Consider the following 24,220-nt stretch of genomic DNA (forward strand, 5'->3'; position numbering starts at 1 on the left):
TTCAATCTCTAATATTACTTACAACAGAGCGGATACCAAAACATACACTACTGCTCAAGCCAATGATATATATTCTTCAATCCAAGAGATTCAAACGTTTAGCACACAAGGAGGATCGATCACACAACAACTTGAATTTTTATCAAGAAGACCTCTTCATCAAAGACTCCATGTGTCTACTTTAATCCAGTACCACAAAGTAGAGAGAATTCCAAGGGGTCTATGTCTACCAATCAAGCCTATGTTTTTCCATTTCCAATTTAACAAACACTTCATGGAAAAATGTCACGCCATTTTAAACAAGTGTTCACTTGATTTGATCTTGTTACTTGTGGAGGAACTATCTAAGACTATAAAAAAACTGGAAGAAGAAATTGGCTCAATCAAAACAGATCTAAGCAAGGGATGTGAAGTGGATTTCTGGCACACAACTCTAAAAGATCTGAACAAAAAACTGGATTGCTATGGAAAAGACACACAAGATCGCAAATTGCGAAATACAAAAGAGACGCAATTGACTACAAATTGAATGAAGTGTACACCTGGGCAGAGGTTACGCACAAAGAAGACATCCACCAAAAGTAGTCACTTCATCCCAGGAAAGAGTGGTATCAGACCAAGATTTTTCATCAACTAGACAATTAATCAGCATGGACTCTGCTCAAACTTCTCAATTAACAACTGGAGAAAGCTCATCCATAGCTGACACACCAAACCAACAACAACAACAGGCTTTTTTAAGAGGGGACCATCAACTGGCAGACCACCAGACCCAATCAGTTAAAAAAATCAGTTGAGGCCAGAGAAACCATTAGTCAGAATCTCGGGAGCAAAACCAAAATGTTACTATTAACATATCATCCAAAACGTTAAACACTCAAGAACTGCAGGTCCTCATTAAAAGAACCTCTTTCATTTCCACATATCTCAGCGATAAAATTGAAATGGAAGTATTTATGTTTAAATTCATGCGTGACTTAAGATTATGACATTCCTTCAGAAACATAGTTCCAACCTTACCTGACAGCAACTTTCAAGCAGAGATCATGGGTGCACAGGAATACCAAAAGTTTACACCTCACAGTACATTCATGGCTCCTATTTCCCACGAGACACTGGATGTTTTTGAAATATTGGTTAAGCAAGATTTGAGCAAATTGAATTACAGGCCTAAAATCAAAACAAACCTCATCAAACATGAACAACCGCATCATCACAGAGTTGGCAAATTATACATCCTTAACTTTTCAAAAGGCGGACAAGGGAGGAGCGTTTGTTGTTATGGATTCCACCTTTTATATGATGAAAGTAAATGAACATGCAAGCGATCAGACGACTTATATGAGACTCACGCAGTATCCGTCTAATGACATCAGAAATACTCTGGATGACAATCTGAAGAATGCTTTGGAAATGGAATGGATTAACAATAATACTCTCAAATATTCATTGACCAACTATCCCACATGCCCCAAGCTATATATGCTTCCCAAAATTTCATAAAAATCTAACTAATCCGCCATTCAGACTTATTGTTAGTGGATGCAGGTCCATCTTTAAAGCATTGCGAAAGTATATTGATCATTTTTTGCAATCCTTTGTCCAAGAATGGACAACGTACATTCGGGATACCACACATTTTTTTGCAACTGCTAAAACAAATAGAGAACATAGACACTTCTAACATGATTTTGTGCACGATTGATGTCTGTGAATGGGTATTACTACAACAAACTAATGTGCCAGCCAACAAAGTGTTTATTTGAGAGTTACTGCAATTTTGCTTACAGCATTCATACTTTAAATGGAATGAGGATTTTTTTCTGAAAATTTGTGGAACATCCATGGGGATTTCCAGGAGCCCCTGCGTACACTAATACATACATGGCTAAATTTGAAAATGACCACATTCTTCACTGATCCAGGCAGGCAGAAGAACTTACTATTCTACAGTCGCTTCATTGACAACATCTTCTTAATTTGGTCAAACACTATGGAAGAACTAACCAGCAAAATATCTGAGTTGAATCAAAAAAATCCACGGATTCAATTTACCCACCAAATGGAGAGACATCAGATTTCATTCTTGGAAGTATTAATCATCAACACACAAGGCAAATTAGAGACTTCCGTGTACCATAAACCAAATGACCGAAACAATTCCCTACTGTATACCACTTTTCACCCAAAGGCACTTTTGCACTGTTTACCATATTCACAAATTTTGAGATCCAAACTTATATCATCAATAGCACACGCACTCTCGGAAGAAATAAATCAACAAAATAAGAGATTTTTGGCACATGGATATCCTTTGGAAATAATTGCTGCAGCTGAGTCAAGAGCTAACAGTACAACCAGAAATGAACTGCAGCAAACTAAATCTAGAACAGATCAGGACAGGTTGGTCTTCGTGTCCTAATTTTCTACAAAATCTAACCAAATTAAGAAGATTCATAATCATCGATGGGAACTGCTCCAGCGTGAAACAGATTTTCAAGGTCTGTTCAACAATACACCTTTATTTGCATATACCAGGAGCAGAAGTTTGAAGGAACTTATAAATAAAAGATCATCTCAGAGCATGCCGGTAGTAGCTTGAGCAGGCAGAAGAAAATTTCATAATTGCGTATATTGCAATAACATTATCACAGGTTCAACCATTTCACATCGCCAAACTGGAAAGATGATCATGTTGCGTGATTTGGCCGTTTGCAACTTGATGTGTGTAATTTATTGCATCAAATGTCCCTGCAGAAAGATGTACATGGGTAAAACTGGAAGAAAGATTAAGGTTCGGATCACCGAGCATAAAATCCATATACGCAATAGGAATCCTAACTCGAGTTTGGCATCACACTAGTTAGATTTTAAACATACTATACCACAATTGAGATTTACGGCACAAGAAAATGTCATAATTGCGTGTATTGCAATAACATTATCACAGGTTCAACCATTTCACATCACCAAACTGGAAAGATGATCATGTTGCGTGATTTGGCCAATTGCAACTCGATGTCTGTAATTTATTGCATCAAATGTCCCTGCAGAAAGATGTACATGGGTAAAACTGAAAGAAAGATTAAGGTTCGGATCACCAAGCATAATAGCCATATACGCAATAGGAATCCCAACTCGAGTTTGGCATAACACTAGTTAGATTTTAACCATACTATACCACAATTGTGATTTATGGTACTGGAGAAGATCAAATTAATACCGGAATGTCATAACGCCAAATGGTTATCACAGAGAGAAATTTGGTGGATGAAATGTCTGCATATCATGTTGCCCATTGGATTAAATGACAACCTTGATTTGGCGTGTTGTCTCTAAACTGTCCCTGTATCTAGACTTTTTCTTCTCTGAATATGATCACATACAACAGTGTCCTTTCTGCATGTTCTACATTTAATCTCTTTTATTTCTATGCACACAACACGCAGTTTACAGTGCAATACCAACATCCAGAATTCACGCAGGCATTCATAATTTTAAAATGCCAATTGTAACCTTGTGAATGTCTCAAGATATTCTTTTTTTTTTAAATCTGTTTATTAGCATAGTTTGAGAGCAGTAACAGCATACAATTTCGTATATATAAGTTCAGCGTTAGTCTAGGTGTTACATGGATGCGTTCGCTCAGAGCATATGTAGAAACATAGTGAATTCGATTTTTCCATTTTATCGATGAACCAGAACAAACTAACAAACCCCGTTCACATCCTATCCCACCCTCCACCCCTATGAAATCCCACCCGTCACTCTCTAAGTAAGCACATAAATGAAATATCGATATGTGGGTCACACTCAATGCATTGATACATAGTGAAGGTTAACACACAGGTAGGGTGGGTAATGTGTTCGATGGGTCAGGGCTACCCGTACCCCATCGTAGTGCACCGTAGGTAGCGGTCGTGGCAATGTATGGTAGAGTGAGTCGGGGTATAGCAGCACCCCGAGTGACTATTCACTAACATCCTCTTCATCCGTGTCATTGCCCGCCTCAAAGACCCCCAAAGTGTCAAACCATTCCAGTGAGATTGGTGTTTTGCGGAGGCCCCTAGTCTCCTCTCTTTGTAGTGCCTCGCCCTCAGCCTTACCCCAGCGCACTACTTCCGCCCGCCACAGGTCAGGGTTGGGCGGTTTAGATGATTTCCATCGCATCGTGATGGCACGTTTCGCCGGCAACAGGGCCAGGTCTGAGAAGCGCGCCGCCACGGTTCTGGTGCGGGTCGATGGCCCCAGTCCTAATAGTGTATGTTCCAGTGTAGGTGATCGGGGCAGTGTACCAGCCTTCTCAAGTGAGTCATGGACAGTGTTCCAGAAATACCCTAATTTGGGGCATTGCCACAGCATATGTACCAGTGATGCGTCATCTGCATCGCACCGGGGGCAGTTGCTCTTGGATGCAGGGAACATCACATGTAGGCGGTGTGGTGTCAGGTATGCTCTATGTAGTATCATCAGTTGGATGAACTTGTATTTGGGGTTTCTAGCCACCTTCCTGGGGAACTGAAGTATGCGCTCCCACTCCTTGTCTCTCAGTGGCCTACCAATATCTACTTCCCATGTCGCTCGTAGTGGTGACAGTGTAAGTGCCCTCCCCGATTTAATGCTAGTCGTGAGCCACCTGGTCAGATGGCCGCCCGTTCCCATGAGGTAAAGCATTGCGACTAGAGGGTTCGTAACAGGTTCCCGCCCGTCAGGCGACCATTTGCGTGAGATATAGTGTCGGAGTCCGGCATGTAGGAGAAAGGAGCCGCCGGGGACGCCCTACGTGGTTCTGAAGTCTTCGAAGGACAAAAAGTGTCCCTCCGCAAACAGGTCACCTATGTGTGTCACACCTGCGTCATGCCAGGGCTCTAGTAGGGTCGCTGTGAGTGTGCCCAAGCCTAGTGGTATGCCCAAGAGTGGAATCATGGGGGCATAAGGTGTCCCGGGGGACGTGTATTTCAATGCCCTCCGCCAGTTTGTGATCGCCAGCTTGAGAAGCGGCGGGGCGTTTCTAGGTAGATCCGAGCCAGGTAGGAGCAAGATGTGTACCCTCCCCTCGGCATGGTCGTCCTTTGATATGTTAATTTCATGAAGATTGCGGCCTGCCACCCAGTAAGCTAGCCATTGCAGCTGACATGCATAATTATAAGCCCTGAAGTCCGGTAAGCCCATGCCTCCGGAGTTGGAGGGGAGCTGCAACTTGGCCAGACCTATGCGCCTGCGGCCATGTCCCCATACAAGTTCGGTGAGTAGGGAGTCGAGGGTCTTAAATGTCGCCGCTGGGATCTGAAACAGCAGATTGGTGAAGTAGTAGATAAGACGGGGGAGCATCACCATCTTAGATATTGCCACTCTGCCGGGTATGGAGAGCGGCAACGTTAGCCAAAACTGAATTTGTGACTTCAGTGTTCTAATGGCCCTCCCCAGGTTGCTGTCTATCATCATGCTCGCCTCTCTGTATATCTGTATTCCAAGGTATCGGAAGGTGGTGTCTGCCATCTGGAATTCATGAGGGGCAAATGGCAGGGGGGCCGACTCGCCTACAGCTGCAAATGTGAACCCATAGGACTTAGACTCGCTGATGGTGAGGCCAGAGATTTCTCTAAAATCCTCAAAAACCTGGGAAACTGGACTCAGATCACCCCTCAAGTCGCGGAGATATAATATGATATCATCCGCTTACGCAGATACAATGTGGTCCGTACCATGCCGTTGTATGCCATAACGGGGGGCCATCAGCCTCAGTCTACAGAGCAAGGGCTCGAGGGCAAGGACGAAGAGGAGAGGGGAGAGCGGGCAGCCCTGCCTGGTGCCTCTGGCAATGGCCATGGGCTCTGAGATTTGATTGGAGGTGCGCACCCTGGCCGTGGGGATGGTGTATAGCAATCTGACCCAAGCGAGGAATTCGGGCGGTATCCCAAAGTTCGACAGGGTGGCAAACATATAGTCCCACCTTAAGGAATCAAAAGCCTGTTTTAAGTCCAGAGAAATGCACCCTTCGGAGCCCGTGTCCATATTGTCCCCGAGCATGAGCTGTGCCAAGCGCCTGAGGTTCATGGCCGTATTACGGCCCGTTACAAAACCGCATTGATCCGGGTGGACCAGCTGAGGTACGTATTGCACGAGCCTCGACGCCAGCACCTTGCTCAATATTTTAGAATCAGTATTGAGAAGGGACAGGGGTCTGTAATCGGCCAACTGCAGACCATCTTTGGTCGGTTTCAAGAGGGACGTGATCAGTGCTTGCATGGATGATTGCGGTAGAGAGGTTGTTCGTAGGGCTTCCAGGTAAACAGTGTGTAGCCGCGGGGCCAGGAGGTCTATGTATGTGGCGTAGAATTCTGCCGGCAGGCCATCCGTTCCAGGGGCCTTACCCTTCGGAAGTGCTCTTATCGCCTGTCTGATTTCCGCCACTGAAATAGCACGCTTCAAGTCTTTGTGTTGATCAGCAGTTAGTTGCGGGAGATCCAGGCCCTCCAAGAAGGCCACAAGCGCGGGTTCTGACAGGGGCTGCGGGGGACCATACAGCGTGGTGTAATAGTCCTTAAACGCCGTATTGATCCCTATTTGGGTGGTAGCCGTTCGGCCAGACTGGTCCAAAACCCTCAGGATGGGTTGGCTAATCGGGGAGTCCCATAGGATGCGGGCGAGTAGGGGACCGGCTCGGTCAGCCTGCGTATGCTGCCTGTTTGTGTACTCCCTTTAGTCTATAACCCGCAGTTCTTCCAGTAGCTCCGCGTGCCAAATGTGTGCCTCTTGCAGCGGTGTAAAGGGAGCATTGGTGCCCGCTGCCTCATTCTCATGGGATGCAAGTGAACCCTCCACCTCCCTCAGTTGGCTGATCACCTCACGCTTCCTTCCCACCCTAACAGTCATAGCAGCCCCCCTAAGACAGACTTTAAAAGTGTCCCATTCTATCTGTCGGGAGCTGGCCGAGCCCGCATTCGTGGCGAAGTAGGTATCAATAGTGTCGGACAGGGAGGACCAGAAGACCGAGTCCTCGAGGAGAACAGGGACCAGTCGCCAAGTCGGAATGGGAGCCAGCCTCCTACCCCACTGCCATGTAATTTCCACGGGGTTATGGTCCGATAGCGTTTTCCCCATGTGTTGGGTCTGGACAATCAGTGCTGTAAGGGAGCGGGAGCAGAAAATATGGTCGATTCTGGTGTGAAGGTGGTGGGGAGGGGAGAAAAAGGTGTATTCCCTTTCCATAGGGTGCATGCTACGCCACGCATCTGCCAAATCCCAGCCCTCAGCCCAACTCGCAAGTGCAGCAGCTTGTCTCCTGCTTTCGGTAGCCTGTAATGGGGGATGTGATCTATCTAGCAGAACATCAAGTACAGCATTGAAATCACCCCCGATAATCCAGCGATGTTCAGCCCAATCTGCAAGCACCCCATTGACAGTGAACAAAAATTCCGACTGATTTGTGTTAGGTGAGTACACACATCCAATGACCACCGCCTCCCCATCCAACAGCCCCCGTACAAATACATAGCGACCCTCTTGATCAATCCGTTGCTCCAGCAGCTGGAAGGGAAGAGAGCCAAGGATCCAGATTGCCGCTCCCCTTGAGAATGCAGAATATGAGGTAGCATAGAGCTGCCCTCTCCATTTCTTCAGCAATTTCCCCGCTTCAGCAGCGTTCAAATGTGTCTCTTGTAAGCAAGCAATCTGTGTCCCCCTTCGGTTGAGTTGCGCAAGGATTCTATGTCGTTTGTGCACTGAACCCATGCCACGCACATTCCAGGTGCACAATTGGTAATTGTTAAGAGGTCCCATTCCCATCTGTGTGGTGTGGCAATGTAAAACGACTGGGTGGCCCCACATGTCCTGCTGTTCTAAAAAATGAGAGTGTCTCGCAAACAAGTAACCCCTGAACAAAAAGGTCCCTGAGCCAACGTACCCAGGAGCCAAACCATGGTGCCCAACGTGGGCATAAGACAGTCAAGCACGTGTGCATACCGGGGGGTGGTAGGCCTCCGTCGATTGGCACTGAACTGTCTGCGTGGGCATGATAGCCCACAATACAATGGGCCCCTGCACACACAACCCACCATATGTGAAGGAGGGGAGTAGTCATACGTTACCACCTGGAGAGGAGTAATCGTGTCGAGGTTCAGAACTCTTCCGCCATCTGGGCCGTGATCTTCGGGAAGAGCTGCAAGCTGTCAATTGAACCAGTCACCTCAGTGTGGGTGTCAGTGGTGACGGTGAGTCTGTCTCCGGTTGCTCCCGCGTCGTGGGCGGCCAGCGCCTCCTCCGTTAGACGCTGATGCGGGGATGATGATGATTGGCCAGCTGCCTGGTGTCCGGGTGAATGCGTCGTCGCCGATGCTCCGTGGGATGAATGATGTCCGGGGCTATGAGTGTCGTTCCGCCGGCCTGGCGAGTCCCTGCAGACGTCACTGTGGTGGTCAGTGAACGGGTCCTGTGATGTCGGCGGGGTCAGGGTGACTTCCATCCATTCTGCCGCTTCCTCAGGCGAGTCGAAAAAATGGGACCTGTTGTTATGTAGGATTTCGAGCCGAGCAAGGAACAAAAGTGCATATTTCATGTTCCTGTCCCGCAATTTGCATTTCACCCCCATGAAGTTGGACCTGGCCCGCTGCACAGTGGGCGTGAAATCAGGATAGACCGAGATATTCTTGTCCTCGAAGCGTATTGGCGCTTCCTCCCTGGCCGCCCGCAGGACAGTGTCACGGTCCATGAAATGAAGGAGACGAGCGATCAGGGGGCGAGGAGGTGCCCCCCGTTGTGGGGGCCGCGATGGCATCCTGTGGGCCCTCTCCACACTGTAGAGGGCGGTGAGGTCCCGCTGGCCCACCAGCTTCCTTAGCCAATCCTCCACAAACTGCTTGGGGTCTCTCCCCTCGCTTCTCTCCGGAATGCCCAGGATGCGGACGTTGTTGCGGCGGGCACGTCCTTCTGCATCGTCCACTCTACCCCACAGTTGTTTCAGTTGCTTCTCTATGTTTTCTAATTTCGTGGAGTGTTCCGTCTGCTGCGGTATAAGGTCATCCAGCGCTATTTTCTGCTCCGCCACTCGATCCGCCAGCTTGTTATGGTCAGCCTTAAGGAGGGACAGGCCGGTCGCCATATTGTCTATGCGCGATTCTAGCGCTTCGCGCGTCGCGCGTATTTCATTCAGGATCAGATCTAGCTTGGCGTCTTGCGATCCCTTACCGGTCGGCGGGATGATGTCCATATTGGAGGAGGCCAGTGGGTCTTCAGATCCCGTGGACTGCACGTCCGTTCGGGCGCCCTGGTCCTGAGGTTTGCCCCTGTTCCTGCCCATGGATCTTGTTAGCAGGGTGACACTGTAGTGGATGCAGCAGCCCGCCGCTGTCTTTCTGAGTGTCCGGCTGTGGCGGTGGACCGACCACTATGTGCTGGGCAGAGGTGGGTATAGCGAAGACCCCAGGGCTGGTAGGGATAGCGTAGGTTATCTTGGCGAGGCGTCAACTTGGGTGGGTCGGTGCGCCACCGGCGTCTCCTTGTGCAGGTATAACCCCAGGTCCGTGGAGGTGGCGGGGGGGAAGGGGTGGCGGGGACCAGGCCACTGCAGAGCGATCTCGTCGTGGCTGATGAGAGCGCGGAAAGGTCTGGGCTGCAGCGCTGCAAGAATGCGCCAAAGCGCGAGGCGCCCTACCCCTCTTCAGGCCCCTGTACTTGAGGTCCGTGGGTCTCCAGTGTGTGCCGCTATGTATCGCGTGGCCGTCTCCAAGTCTCTGTCTGGCGGCCTCGTGGCAGACGAGGCGAGACTGCTAGGGCCCGAGGGTCCTCACCAAGCCCTGACGTGGTGGCAAGATGGCGCCAGGGTCCCGGTTATGTCTGGCCGATCCACTTTGCAACGCAGGCAGCCTGTGAAGGACGAAGCTGGGTCCGCGGCGTCGGCAATGAGTCGTGTGCGCCGCCCGCGCTCTGGTCCTTGGCTCTGCGGCGGAATGCCGGAGTCCCGCAATCTCCGTGGGCGGGCGGGGGGACGGCACGGAGGTGCTCCCGCGTCCCGGAGGGGCCGCGTAATAGTGTGGACGGCCTGTGGCGAAGCAGCCGAGCAGGGGGCAGCGAAGCCTCAGTGGGGGTGAGGGTTACGCAGCGCACCCCGTGGCATTGGTCCGTAGAGCGGCAAAAGTCCGATCCCGGGTCCCGACTGGACCGCGAAGGAGGCGGGGGGTAGGCCGGCCAGGCTGATCACTGGAGGCCGGGGCTTCGCCTCGCTCCACAGGCCGCAACAGGCTCCGACGCCGGAACTCTCCGCAGGAGCGGTCCCAGAGGGGCTAGGTGGCACCGCTACACGCCGCTTGCCCCCGGAGACAACCTGGGTAAGAAGCAGGTGGGCTGCAGGCAGGGGAGCGCAGGATAATTAGCTGGTGTTCAGGGCATAGGACGGAGCTGGCAAACTACACGTCCACCATCGACGGCTCCAGGCCACGCCCCCATGTCTCAAGATATTCAGTTGTTGTTTCATATGTTATTTGTCTAATCAATATGAGCTGTCACTGCATTATTTTGTTTTTTATTCACTGCATGCTCTTGTTACCACTTTTTATCAGATGAGGTCGTTGCTAACAAGTATTTTTTAAGTCAGTTTCGCAACACTGTGGCGAAATGTTCAAAGGGTGTACTTTGTTGCATATTCATATATACTTTGAGAAGCAGTGAGTATTTCAGATGATCACTGTTTTTTTATATTGATAGTTAAGTTAACATGAGGTATTTCCTCATTGTTGTTAGAAGCATTGCTTAGATTTGGGCATTGGTTTTTAAGCATTACTTGAGATTGCATTTGTTGAGTCTTTTAGGTATTATTAGAATAATAGGCAATTTGCCGGGTTATGAATCAGTTAGAATACTATTCCAAGATGGCCACCTCGGAAATAGGAGACGGCTACCTAAATGCTGAATGCTACTGTCTTTTATTTTGGCTATTCAGACGAGATTTCAAATGAGTCCTCGTTCCCGAGAATTCTTACTTCCGGCAGCGGTTCATGTGTAGTATGCGGTCGTCATTTTTTTCAGGTGAGTTGGTGGTTAGACCCTGTCGAGTTCACATTCATTGGTGAAGATAGTGTTCACTAGCATCACTATTCGGTATTTGAAGACACTATGATGTAATACCTCAACATGTGGTCATGTTGTTACAAGTTGATAATGTTTTGTAATCCCTCTAGTATTATTTCCTCCTTATATGCTTAACTTTTGAAATGCATACTTTATTTTTAGTTCCCCTGACGAAGAGATGAGTTTATCCTGAAATGCATTGGGAAAACAACCTCACAGATCATTATTTTTTGTTAATACGACATATATGATGTCTGTAACAATCACAAGTTTTTCTTCTGTACATGTCTATGACAAGATGACCATGGAACAGAGTCCGTAATAAAAAAGATTATTGTTTTGAGACATTGTGTGAATAATATATTTTTAACATTGAAGTATTGTTGATTATTTTGATTGTAAAACTAAGCAAATAATTATTTGCATCCACATTTGATTTTGACTCCCTCTACTGCACTGTCCTTCTACTGAGCAATTGTGTAAGAGAAGAACGTATTGCAACGGGCAATCCTGCATGTGGTGTTAATTAAGGTGAGTGATTCAGTTGTCATTGGCTCTTGAGCTGAGTTACATCATCATCACTGTGCATTACGTTGATCACGCTCCCTCTTGGTGACCATTGTCCAATGTAGTTTTGGCCCAGCTCACACAGCTCTGAGTGCAATCACTTGTGGCGAATGTGTGTGCCAATTGATCTCTTTTATATACCATAATGTGCAACACAGACCTCAACAAATAATATGGCAACAGCCCTGATAAATCAATCAATACAACACCACCAAAAAACACGTACATTTTTTGCATGAAACATGGTTTTGCTAGCAATGTATCTCTACATTTTAGACTGATTATTCCCATAATGTCAGTCCACGTACCGGTTCCACCAACTACGAGTGTCCAGAAACAGTGTCTGTGCACAGACTGGGGTTAAAACTGTGCTTAACATTTTTTAATTGTAGATGTGATCAGTGAATCAGCACTTGATAGTGCGGATATTGAAAATGTCTTTGTGAAAATAATCCTGATATGGTAAGACAGTTGCAATACTAATATGCTCTGGCTTTGTTTGAAATTAGTTTAAAATAATAACATTTAGCTATCCCTCTGATATGTGAAGCCAAGAGAAAGTGCTTTGACTCTAAACTTCGCGCTGACATCTTTAGTCATGATTGGCTTACTGATGATTACTTTCATTCATAAATTAAACAAACGGTAATGAACGCCAACTCCTTAATCTCTCAAACAAAGCATTCTCTCAATACACTCATATTTCATAATGGAAGTATTAAAAATAGCATGTTTACAATGCATTCTGCCCAACAAATTGCATCTCGTTTCTGCATTCCTAAAACTCAGTACATCAAAATAAAGCTTTAACTTTTCAGTCACAATGTTAGGTTCTACAAAAAAAAAAGAAAATTCTAGCAATAGGATTCGGCATAGACCAGTTTTATTAGGTTAGTGTACAGCCTGCCACAAGAACAAGGACTCCTATGTTTAAATGTTTACATCTCGGGTGAGCATTGTCATTTCTATTTTAGGTACTCATATACACTGGGTCCCAGAACACCTACCTTCCTGTCTGCCTGCCTGCCTGCCTGAGCGACCCAGCCGCCGCTGAGCCGCCCGTGATCGCCGATTCCCGCCGCTGCCTCCCTGCGGCCCCGCCCACCTCCAGCCCATTGGCCGCCCCGCTCCCGCCTCCCAGCTGACCCGCCCTCCCGGCTACAGATTTAAGTGAAGCGCTGCTGGCGTTTCTGGAGTGACCACTGTGCCTTCTACGAGGCCGGGTCACCCCTCCTGCTGTCAAACGCCTTCCTGTCTGCCTGCCTGCCTGCCTGAGCGACCCAGCCGCTGCTGAGCCGCCCGTGATCGCCGATTCCTGCCGCTGTCTCCCTGCGGCCCGCCCACCTCCAGCCCATTGGCCGCCCCGCTCCCGCCTCCCAGCTGACCCGCCCTCCCGGCTACAGATTTATGACGCCCCCAGAGAGACCGCGCAGCGGACGCGCGCAGCGGGAGCACCGATTGAGCGCCGAAGGTGCGCCAAAGGTAAGCCCGTCTGCGCCCGTCCGCGCCTGGACCACGCCCAGCGCCAGGACCCCTGGCCCCCACAGACCCCAGCCCACCCGCCGGACGTACGACGCCGCCACCCTCAACGCACTCAACGCCGGCCGAGTCCCGGGCTGCTACCGAGCCACCCCGAGACGTACCCACGGACCCTTCTGCTGCAACTCCTGCAAGTTCACCTGCCTCCGGACCTGCACTACACCTACACCAACCAAGACGAGCAACAGCAGCAGCCACCTGAAATGCATCCTGCTCAACACCCGCTCCATCCACAGGCACGCCATCGAGATCTGGAACCTGCTCGACACCACAGCCCCAGACGTCGCCTTCTTCACGGAAACATGGATGAACGCCTCCTCAGCGCCTGACATCGCCATCGCCATCCCAGACGGCTACAAGATACAAGGGACCGCATCAACCACACCGGAGGAGGCATCGCCATCGTCCACAGGAACACCATCCGCATCACGACCAACACCGATGACACCCTCGCAACCGCCGAGCACCTGCACTTCCAAGTCCACATCAACCCCAAGACCACCCTCAGAGGCACCCTCATCTACTGACCCCCTGGACAACGCACACAATTCAGCGAAGACATCGCCGACCTCATCAGCCCACACGCCCTCTGCTCCGCTGACTACATCCTCCTAGGGGACCTCAACTTCCACCTGGAGAACAACAACGACCGCAACACCACCACCCTACTGGCCAACCTCGCCAACCTGGGACTCAAGCAACTGGTGACCACCCCCACCCACTATGCCAGACACACACTCGACCCCGTCTTCTCATCCAGCAAGGACATCGCCTTCAGCCACGCCACCGGACTCCACTGGACGGACCACAGCTGCGTCCACTTCAGCTTCGCAAGGACCACGATCCACCACCACCAGCAACAGGCTGCACGCAGGAACTGGAACAAGATCACAGCCGACCAGCTCACATCCTCCCTGAGCATGAACCCTCCCACCAGCACAACGAACCCTAGCTAGGCGGCCACCAACCTCACGAAGTGGATCAGCGACTGCGCAGACGAGCTCGCCCCCCTGAGGACCCCGCCCAGCAGACCCGGTAGCAAGAAAGCCCCATGGTTCACCGACGAACTCAAGAGCTCCAAGAAGAAGCCCTCGAGAGAACCTGGCGCGGAGACCCAACACCGGACAACATGACTGCCCTCAAGCTCGCCACCCGAGAACACCACCAACTCATCCGCGCCACCAAGAAAACTGCATTCAAGGAACGACTGGATAACAACGCACACAACAGCAAAGAACTCTTCAACATCTTCAAAGAGCTCTCCAACCCCAACGCCGAAAACAACGACATTACCCCTTCGCAAGACCTCTGCAACTCTGTCGCCTCCTACTTCCACAACAAGATCGCGGACATACACAACAGCTTCAGCACTCAACCGACGATCACCACGACCGAACCACCGCCCCCCACCACCACCCTCCGCGCCTGGACTCCGATCAGCACCGAAGACACCGTCCGCACGATGAACTCCATCCACTCCGGATCTCCGACCGACCCCTGCCCTCACCACGTCTTCAACAAGGCTGACGCTATCATCGCACCCCACCTGCGGGACATCATCAACACCTCCTTCGACACTGCTACCTTCCCGGAGAGCTGGAAGCATGCCGAACTCAGCGCTCTTCTCAAGAAGCCATCGGCTGACCCCACCGACCTCAAAAACTACCGCCCCATCTCGCTGCTCCCGTTTCCTACAAAAGTCATCGAGAAGACCGTCAACAAGCAGCTGGCCGCCTTCCTCAAGACGAACGGATCCCTCGACCCCTCGCAGTCTGGCTTCCGGGCCAACCACAGCACCGAGACCGCCTTGATCGCAGTCACCGATGACATCCGAGCGCTGTTCGACAACAGAGAAACAGCAGCCCTCATTCTCCTCGACCTCTCCGCGGCCTTCGACACTGTCTGCCATCGTACCCTACTACAACACCTCAGCAACGTCGGAGTCCAGGAGAAGGCACTGGAGTGGATCATCTCCTTCCTCGCCGGAAGGACACAGAGAGTCCGCCTCCCTCCGTTCAGATCTGAAGCCACCGAAGTCATCTACGGCGTCCCTCAAGGCTCCTCGCTCAGTCCAACCCTCTTCAACATCTACATGAGCCCCCTCGCAGACATCGCACGCCAGCACAACCTCAACATCATCTCCTATGCCAAAGACACCCAGCTGATCCTCTCCCTTACCAACGACCCCGCCACCGCCAGAGCCAACCTTCACGAAGGAATGAAAGAGGTAGCCGAATGGATGAAGAACAGCCGCCTGAAACTGAACTCAGATAAGACGGAAGTCCTCATCCTGGGATACTCACCCGCCGCTTGGGACGATTCCTGGTGGCCCCCCGCCCTAGGCAGCGCACCCAAACCAACAGACCACGCACGCAACCTGGGTTTCATCCTGGACTCCTCCCTCTCCATGACCAGACAAGTCAACGCCGTCTCCGCGTCGTGCTTCAACATCCTGCGCGAGCTACGTAAGATCTTCCGGTGGATCCCCACCGAGACCAGGAAGATGGTCACCCAGGCCCTCGTCACCAGCCGTCTGGACTACGGCAACACCCTCTACGCCGGAACCACCGCCAAACTCCAGGTGAGACTCCAGCGGATCCAGAACGCCTCAGCACGACTCATCCTGGACATCCCCCGTCGCAGCCACATCTCCGGAGAGATCTGCACTGGCTCCCGGTCAACAAGAGAATCACCTTCCGTCGCCAAGGCCCAGGATACCTCAACAGCCGCCTCAACTTCTACGCTCCCAAACGCCAGCTTCGATCGACCAGCCACGCCCTCGCCGCTGTCCCCCGCATCCGTAGAGCCACCACAGGGGGACTGTCCTTCTCCTACCTCGCCGTCAAGACATGGAACTCCCTCCCCACCCACCTCCACCTGACCCAGGACCACCTCGCCTTCAGGAAGCAACTCAAGACCTGGTTGTTCGAGCAGTAGCAGATCCCCCTCCCCCAGCGCCTTGAGACCCTCTGGGTAAGTAGTGCGCTATATAAATGCGATGATTGATTGATTGATTGAGTCAGTTTGCATTCCATTTTCCGCGGGTCATTTGTGATAGATTCGTTTTATCATATGTCTGGCTAAATTAGTGAGCAATAATAATAATTACATATTTTTCTATTCGTTATAGGTATATTTAAAAGACCATATTCAGATCATCCATCTATAGACCCACCTGTGGGAGCCAACATTTGGGTATGAATAAAAACTTTTGTTGATATTACTTCTTTAGATCTTGGTATCTGAAGTGCATATTAGTTTATGCTATGCCACTTGTGATGGCTATGGTGTAATGCATGCATCACAATATGTCTTTGAGTGGGCTGCACAGCGAATCAGCGTGATACTTATTAATCTTTATATTCCTCTTTCATAGATTTTCTGCACCAATTCTTGGGTACATTTGAGTCTCATCTATCTCTCTTTTCCTTTTGTCTACATATTTTTGGGGGGGTTTTCACCACCAGCAAGTCCATAGACAAATAGCAATATAATCCTTACTTTTACCCATTTAATCATTGTTCGAACTACATATATAATTTCTATATTCACAGGTACTATGCAAGTGTCCTTTGTATGCTTTTCCTGACAAAGGCACTTCCTGTGCTGTAATGCGTGTAGAAAGGAATCTGTGTTTCAGACCCCATCATTATTTCATCAGCTCCTTTGTTTTCAGTTTCTTATGATTTTGATTAAATGTCTCTTATATATTAGGAAATATGAACTACTACCAGTTTATCACAATCTATATACATTTTGTTGCATTGTTTGTATATCTTGTTTTAGTTTAGTATGTTTATAGAATGAATGAAGATATGATTGAGGTGTGTATGGTTTTTACTTAATTCAATATTTATAATATACTACTTGAATACAATTTGTACTTGTTTGTAATATGGCATTGTGATCACTATATTTTGCAGTATAGTTATACTATGTAAATTTTGAAATATATTTGAGTTGCCCTAGGTGTTGCACTCAGTGTTGCAAGGTTATACCATTCCACCATCTACTCTAAATACTGTGGATGGTCGGATGGCTTACCTGCAATGTCTCTTGCTATGGTAGGCAGACAAGGTTTTACAGCCACAGAGAAAATGTTGCTCTGTCGGCATAAAACTGTTGTAACATATCTAGGGGTCTAGTGTAATTTGCCCGATTCATGCCCTTATATAGGTATAACTTATCATATCCTTATATAGGCATAAGAATCATAACCATATTTAGGCACAGCCAATGCAGTCCAAATACGGCATGGCTACTTCCACTAAGCTCCTAGAGTACAACGAGTTCTTGAAGACAACCAGCCTTCAGTAGTAAGGGACTTCCCCCTGCTTCAGTATTGATTTGTCCCAGAACTCCTGGAGCGTGTAAAGAACTTCCTGTTCTTAGTGGCGTTATTATGTCCAACCTTACGTCAAACTCGGCACCTTCAAGGTATAAATATACCAGCATCTGCCCTAGCAAACACACAGTGGTTTTGGAGCAGATTGACTAACTACTTGCCCGACGCCCTGCTGTATGCGAGTGCCGAAGGAAGCCGACCCTTCCGCTGAAGCACTGCCGAGAAATCCAGCTCCAGTGTTTCCCTGCTACCCTTGCGGGTTACTGGGAGATCGAGTCCTGAGAGAGAGATTCAAGACCTCCTTCATTCTATAACCAAGGCACGGATCTGATTAGACCCTTAGATAATTCTTGGATAGATTCTTGGCAGAAACTATTTAACTCAAGCTACACCTCACTAACTTCTTCCCTTGTACTAGGCTTAGGTTAGGTACACCGGGGTAGGCATATTTTAGATGCACCAGTTGAGTACTTTTAGTCATTATTTATTATTGTATGTATTTTATCTATTTTATGTATAATATGGCTTAGAAACCATATAAATGCTTTTACAGTATTATTTCATAATACTCTTTTTACTGTACGCACTTTAGTTCATAGCAAGTATTACGATTGTAGCAATTCACTTCTCTTGCATGAGAAAGAAGACTGTTTAATAAATAACCTTTTTATTGAAAACGCCCGTCTCTCTATTTCTCTGCACTTCTGGTGAAACGAAGCATGCACGATTGACTAAGTGAAATAGCCATCTATTGTTTCGGCGACTCTGATGATATATTTCTTATTCTTGGGGAATAAAGTTGTCATGTGATATGGTTGTCAGAAACTAATCCCTTCTTGTGTATTCGAGAAAGTTTCTAGTGACCTCTGAGCTAGCTGGCATTCACAATTAAGTCTAATATATTCAATAGAGACCTATCCGACTTCAGTCCTACGTCTAAACTATCGTTTATGTTATTCCAATGCGCAGAGCCTATTGGGAATATAGGAACTACACCACAAAACGTGCAGTCAATCCAACTCAAAATTGGGTGGATGGACCTGGAGTTAGGCAGGCGGGGCACTCTGTCTACATTGCAAATGAGTGTCCTCCTGTCAAACTCTAAATCAGTCCCAGAAGCCCACTTAATGTGAACCATAACTGACCCTGCTCCACAAGGGACCAGTCCACCACAAACCTTGGCCATCTCACTCGTTCACCCTACAGCCCACTGCTTTTTTAATTGGGAAATGTGGGATTCACACCTTTCGAATCTCACTAACTAAGCTATGCCCCTTGCAGTGAGAAATCAGTCAGCAGCAGTGAGTCAACATCAGTGCTTATTTCCTGAAAAAATAAGTGCAGACCTTCATCAGGAGACCGCTGCACCTTGCACCACCCATTCCCCTATTAGCAGTGCTGACATTGACAATATTAATACACTGCTAACCATCACACTCCTAAAAGTGTGACAATTCAAACAATTCCAAGCCCCCAAGGCTATAGTAATTTCTAGAGTATCAGTAATTCTTAATACATAGGTAATTAGCAAACAAGTATATTAAATAAAACAATTATTGCGAGCTCAACTCTGAATTACACAAACAGCACTACCATGTGGCAGAGTGTCATACATGTTGTATTGACAATTAATGGAGGTTGCGCAGGCAATCAGCAGACAGAGAGGCGGAAGTGTGAGAACAGGGTGTAGTGAATCGTTGTTAAACAAGCAGTGACAGTGATGGTGGGTTCCATAGTGAGCAGACAGACTTTCACAAGACAGTGAATGGATGTCCATAGCCTTGTTAGTTCAACTTGGCAAAAGCTTTGTGTTAAAAGTAGTTGCTCGTGAACCAAGAAATGAAAAACATTCAGTAGGATTCTAAGTAAGACACAAGTGCTATAAGGTTTTAGCACTTCAAACACAATATTTCCGATGCACTATCTACAGTTCACTTGTTTTCCTTTTCCCATACTTATAAAAAACATTCTCCTATAGCTCGAGCCTTGCTGCCATATGACTTCATTTCGCAATGCATTACATGGAAAATGGAGAGCAAAAGTATTCCTAGACATCGCTTTAGTGCTTTGGAAGTGTACATATAGATGCCCCTTCACAGAATACATGCTACAGACATATTGATCATTGTATTACCTATGTGAGAGTGTGTGTATGTGTGTTTCTTTTTTTTAAAGAAAGCACTAATGGCTGCTTTTCAGTCTCTCAGCATTCATAATTTTCTGATTAGGGAAATAAAGCAGAGGAGATAAAGTGGTGTGCACACAGAAGCTGGAGCAATATAGCTACCAGCTCGTATTTCGGCGCTAGGTAACTCCAAAATTGTCACATGCATTCATCCACGCTGCTTATCACGCATCCCATCACATAAGGCCGCTTGACAGGGTTACTCTCAAGACCTCCCGGGCCGCTGTCTTGAAGACACTGTGCAGGAAACGCCAACCGCTGTTGCCAATGTAGATGCCTAGGGTGGCGGCGAGGCTCCACGACCAGGGCAGTCCCATGAAGTGCATGAGACTAAGGGAGCCAAGGAAGGCCATGCTGGCACCCATGGCCAGCATCCTGGAACCAAAGGGAGAGGCATCAAAGTTTAGTGCCAGTGTTTGTTGTGCCTCGGAGCACCCTGAGAGAGAAAAATGCTGCCCACAGCCAATCACCAATGAGGGGGTGGTGATACTACTGCCAAAAGAGGCCATCTCACAGAGCTCCACTGACCACTGCCCTCCTTGGTTAGGGAGGAACTCTCACAACTAGTCACTTTCTGGGCAGTCTGAGAAGGACCGCTACCAGCACCAACAAGAAAGTTGAGCAGCATCCCAAGGCATGGCGTTGGTCTGAAAACAAGTAAAGGAAAGCTTGGGAGGAGCAAGGCGGAGCTAGTGAAAAGGGGGAGGAACAGCTGCCAAAAATATAATTGGGTGGGAGAAGTCCAGAGAAGTGATAGGAGTGGGCATGAGGGTCTGTTGTAAAATGAAGAAATATAAAGGCACACAAGCAGCATGCGCATCCCTGCTTGCTCCCACGGCAATTCTCCATGGGATTGAACTTGCAAGAAAAGGTGGAACATGCACCCAGCCATTTGCAGGATAGAAGTTTTAAAGTACACCCATAACAGCCAATCCAAAGCGTGGGAGGAGTCAATCCCCACAAAGTGCAGACAGCAGCTCGCCTAACAGAGCAAGCACTGTTTAGGTTCCACCTAAAAAAGAAAGAACAAACAAGGAGTGACAGGCAGGGACAGACATGCACCGAGTACTGACACAAGCGTGCAGCAATGCAATAAAAAAAGTGTTTCCCCAAATAACAAATAAGCTGTCCAAGAGTAATGAAACTGGACTTGGCCAGTGATACACTGGAAGAAAACAAAGTGACTTATCACTGCCTAATCCAGTTACTGGGCAACAAAGAAGGTCAACACTGAGCTAAACAAATGGTAAGCAGCAGGGGGCAGTTATGTCCTTTACTGAATACTACAGATCTCGCAGAAGGCGCATGCACACTGATGATCAACCTAAAAAAGAAGGAGCTCAAATGCAGTGAATTTGCCCAATAGAAAAGTAGGCAATCATCCTCAAAAGGGTCTCAAAATCGATGGACGTTTGCCGGCAAAAAGCACTTTTTAGGAAAGATCCCCTGGAGCAATGAGCATCATGGACTGGGAACAATGCTGAGAAAATTAAATTCAGGCTTATATTGGTTGAAACACCAGTTTTTAAGGATTGGAAGAGATCTATGAAAAAAAGCATACAGTGCAGCAAATCGCCTTGCTGCACTGCGTGATAGGTAAAGGGCAGGAATGCACTGTTTTCCATTATACAGTGAATTCCTGTCTTTTCCCTGCGCTGGTGCACAATATGCTGCCTAGCGCCAATACAGATACCCTTGCTTCATGCACAAAAACAATCCTCTGAGGCATTTTCTTCTTTCTATGTGTGCTTTAGAATGCAGCACTCATAGGAAAAATGTAACAAGGAGAAATAAAGATATTTCTCCTTGTTGCGCCTTATTTGGGAGAGGGGCGCAGAAATCTGACGCATTCCCAGGTCTACCAGTAATGGTAATTTTGGGAATGCACCAAAAGCTATTGGTGGATGTGTAGGAACACCACACTACACCCATGGAACACCTTCCTGGGGGAATGTAATGCAAGGCAGCAATTAACGCTGCGTTGCTCTAGATGTATTATTTTGTCGTTCTTCCTCCCCATTGCGTGGCACAAAGGTGACGCAACTGCGTGATAAATATGGCCCAAAGAGTTTACGTCTGAAGGTTTGATAAAAAATTGCAAAAGAATGGAAAATGATCCAGGGGTTGGGGGGTAGAATATTCTCAGGGACAAAGTAAACGAGACTTAGAGTCAAATTGGCCAGTAAGGAAGCAGAGATAGCATCTGATGGTCCCCAGACGAAATTTCGTCAAAAGTGCCTTTTCCCATACATTATGTACAAACTATAGATATGACAGTTGGGATACACACCAGCTTTCTCGTTTGGATTCATAATTTCCCCACTCTCTCTGTTAACCGCTACTCTGCTCACATAGAGTTCTTTGATCTTCTCTCATTACCCTTTTAAGATGGCACGGGTGGGGTAAACAGCTCGGGCGTACCCAGGGCTTCTGCTGTTTTCTATATGTAGTTGAGGCACGGAATCCTAAGCCCATGGTCACATGTCTGGGAGTCATCAATAACTTTTTGGTTAAAAGTAGCTTCTTGGTTACTCCATATTGAGACCCAAAGCAGAAGTGGGACGAGCCACACTGAATCAGCCATGAAGGCCAAGCACAATTCCTCATGCAAAAATGCTGAGAGCTGACTAAGCATAACACATATCTGGAAAAGCAGTTCTCTTCCCTCTGAAGGAAGGTACTGTCTTGGAATGCACTTATTTTAGCTCCATATATAAGCACTGGTAGGCACTTACATTTGTGTATTTCTAGCACGGACAGTATTGGTTTGCTCCAGGCTTTTCGGGATACACAAAACAGGGCCCCACTGCCATGGTTGAAGTGGAGAAAGCAATTTGGGAGACAGGGCAAGAACCTGTTGTGGGCATCAAATCTTACTCCTAAGTAAGATAATTCTTTAACCTGGGTAATGTGCTGCCCTTGATAGAAATCAGCCTTATTTTATTGCTCTGTGAGCCACACACCATGTAATGAGTCTTGGCGATATTGATGCCTAAGATTATCCATGAATGATAAAAAATTCTCGACTGGAGACCCTTCGGCCATTAGGTATACAGAAGAGCAGGAACTCATCGTCAGCATAAAGTAATGCAGGCACAGGGTTGAAATTGATGGTGGGTATATCTTTACATTTGGTGGTAGGAAATGAATGTAAGTCCTTTATGTACAAGAGAAACACGATTGAAGCCAGGAGACACCCTTGGCAAACGCCTCGGAGACAGGGGAAAAGATGTACATTCTCATCTGTACCTAGCAATTTCTGAGACCCCATGATGCAGTGCTCATAAGAAATCCACCAAATTTTGGGACATGCCCATCTGATGAAGGATGAGATATAGTTTGGATCGGTTCATGCAGTGCTCAGGTCCATAAAGGCAAGATAAAGAGAACATTTCTTAACAATGGTATATTTCCTCACCAACAGACCAAAATTAAGGCTCCGTTCCTGGGTCCCCCAGCTCTCCCGGAGCTTATATTGTACGCTACATAAGGCCCTGGTCTGTTTGACCCAAGCCTTGATCTTTTGCAGGATCACCTGACCCACCACTTCATATCAATCAAGAACACCCCACTGAGAATGAGATTCATAGTTAAGCTATAAGGCAAGGAAACTGGAGAAGCACGTCCCCCAAAGGCAAAAATACAGTGTGCAAACTGAAAAAAGGCGGTAAACACTAAACAGCTAATGTCAAGAGACCATAGTTCTTGTGGCATATATCTCAAATTTATTGTGCCAATTCTCAAGGTATAAAAATAGACAATTAATAAACGTTAATAAACGTTCAATAAATAATCCACAACATGCAATATCAAATCAGAACATAATAATACATATAGATGAAACCCAGGCGCAACACACATACACATTACCAACTCATACTCTCATCAGAATGTTACTCATTCACTCGTACAATCACAATATTCAGAGATAGTCCAGGGCATCCAAACGAGAGTCTCCACAAAAAAGCCATTAAGGATGTTATACATGGACTGAAAGACAAAGTGCTTCATAATTCCTCCATCATGTCAAGAGATCACCATTTAGTCATGTGTTTTCTACTAGGTAAAGTTCTAAATTCTTGAAAGATTCATGTGAACCTCAAAGGAGGCAAAGGCATAGTGGTATTGATGGAGATGTATTGATCAGGGGACACCAGCGCCGACTCGTGTTTCGGTGCACGACCCCAACTGTGGGTCACACCTTCTTCAGGGGACAATGACCATTAATGCAGGAGAAACTGCAGGTACATGGGAAAACTGAACCGGTACCGGTTCTACATAAACTGACTAGACAACCTGGGAGTCAGGGTCGGGTTTCGGAAAAAGGAGGCTCCAAGGTGTAAAGTTAATCACAGGGGGAGGGGGGGGGGGGCAGTGCATAATGAAAAGCAGGGAACTTATAATCCATGAAACAAATGCAAGGGATGTCCTGTCATCTGGGGTGGTGGCGCAACCAAGGGTAGAAGATTGATTGTACTCAGTATCTGGAAGAAGGTCGATCTGGCAATAAAATACCGGAT

The sequence above is a fragment of the Lissotriton vulgaris genome, chromosome 12 (assembly GCF_964263255.1).
Source record: "Lissotriton vulgaris chromosome 12, aLisVul1.2, whole genome shotgun sequence".
NCBI classification, from domain to species: domain Eukaryota; kingdom Metazoa; phylum Chordata; class Amphibia; order Caudata; family Salamandridae; genus Lissotriton; species Lissotriton vulgaris.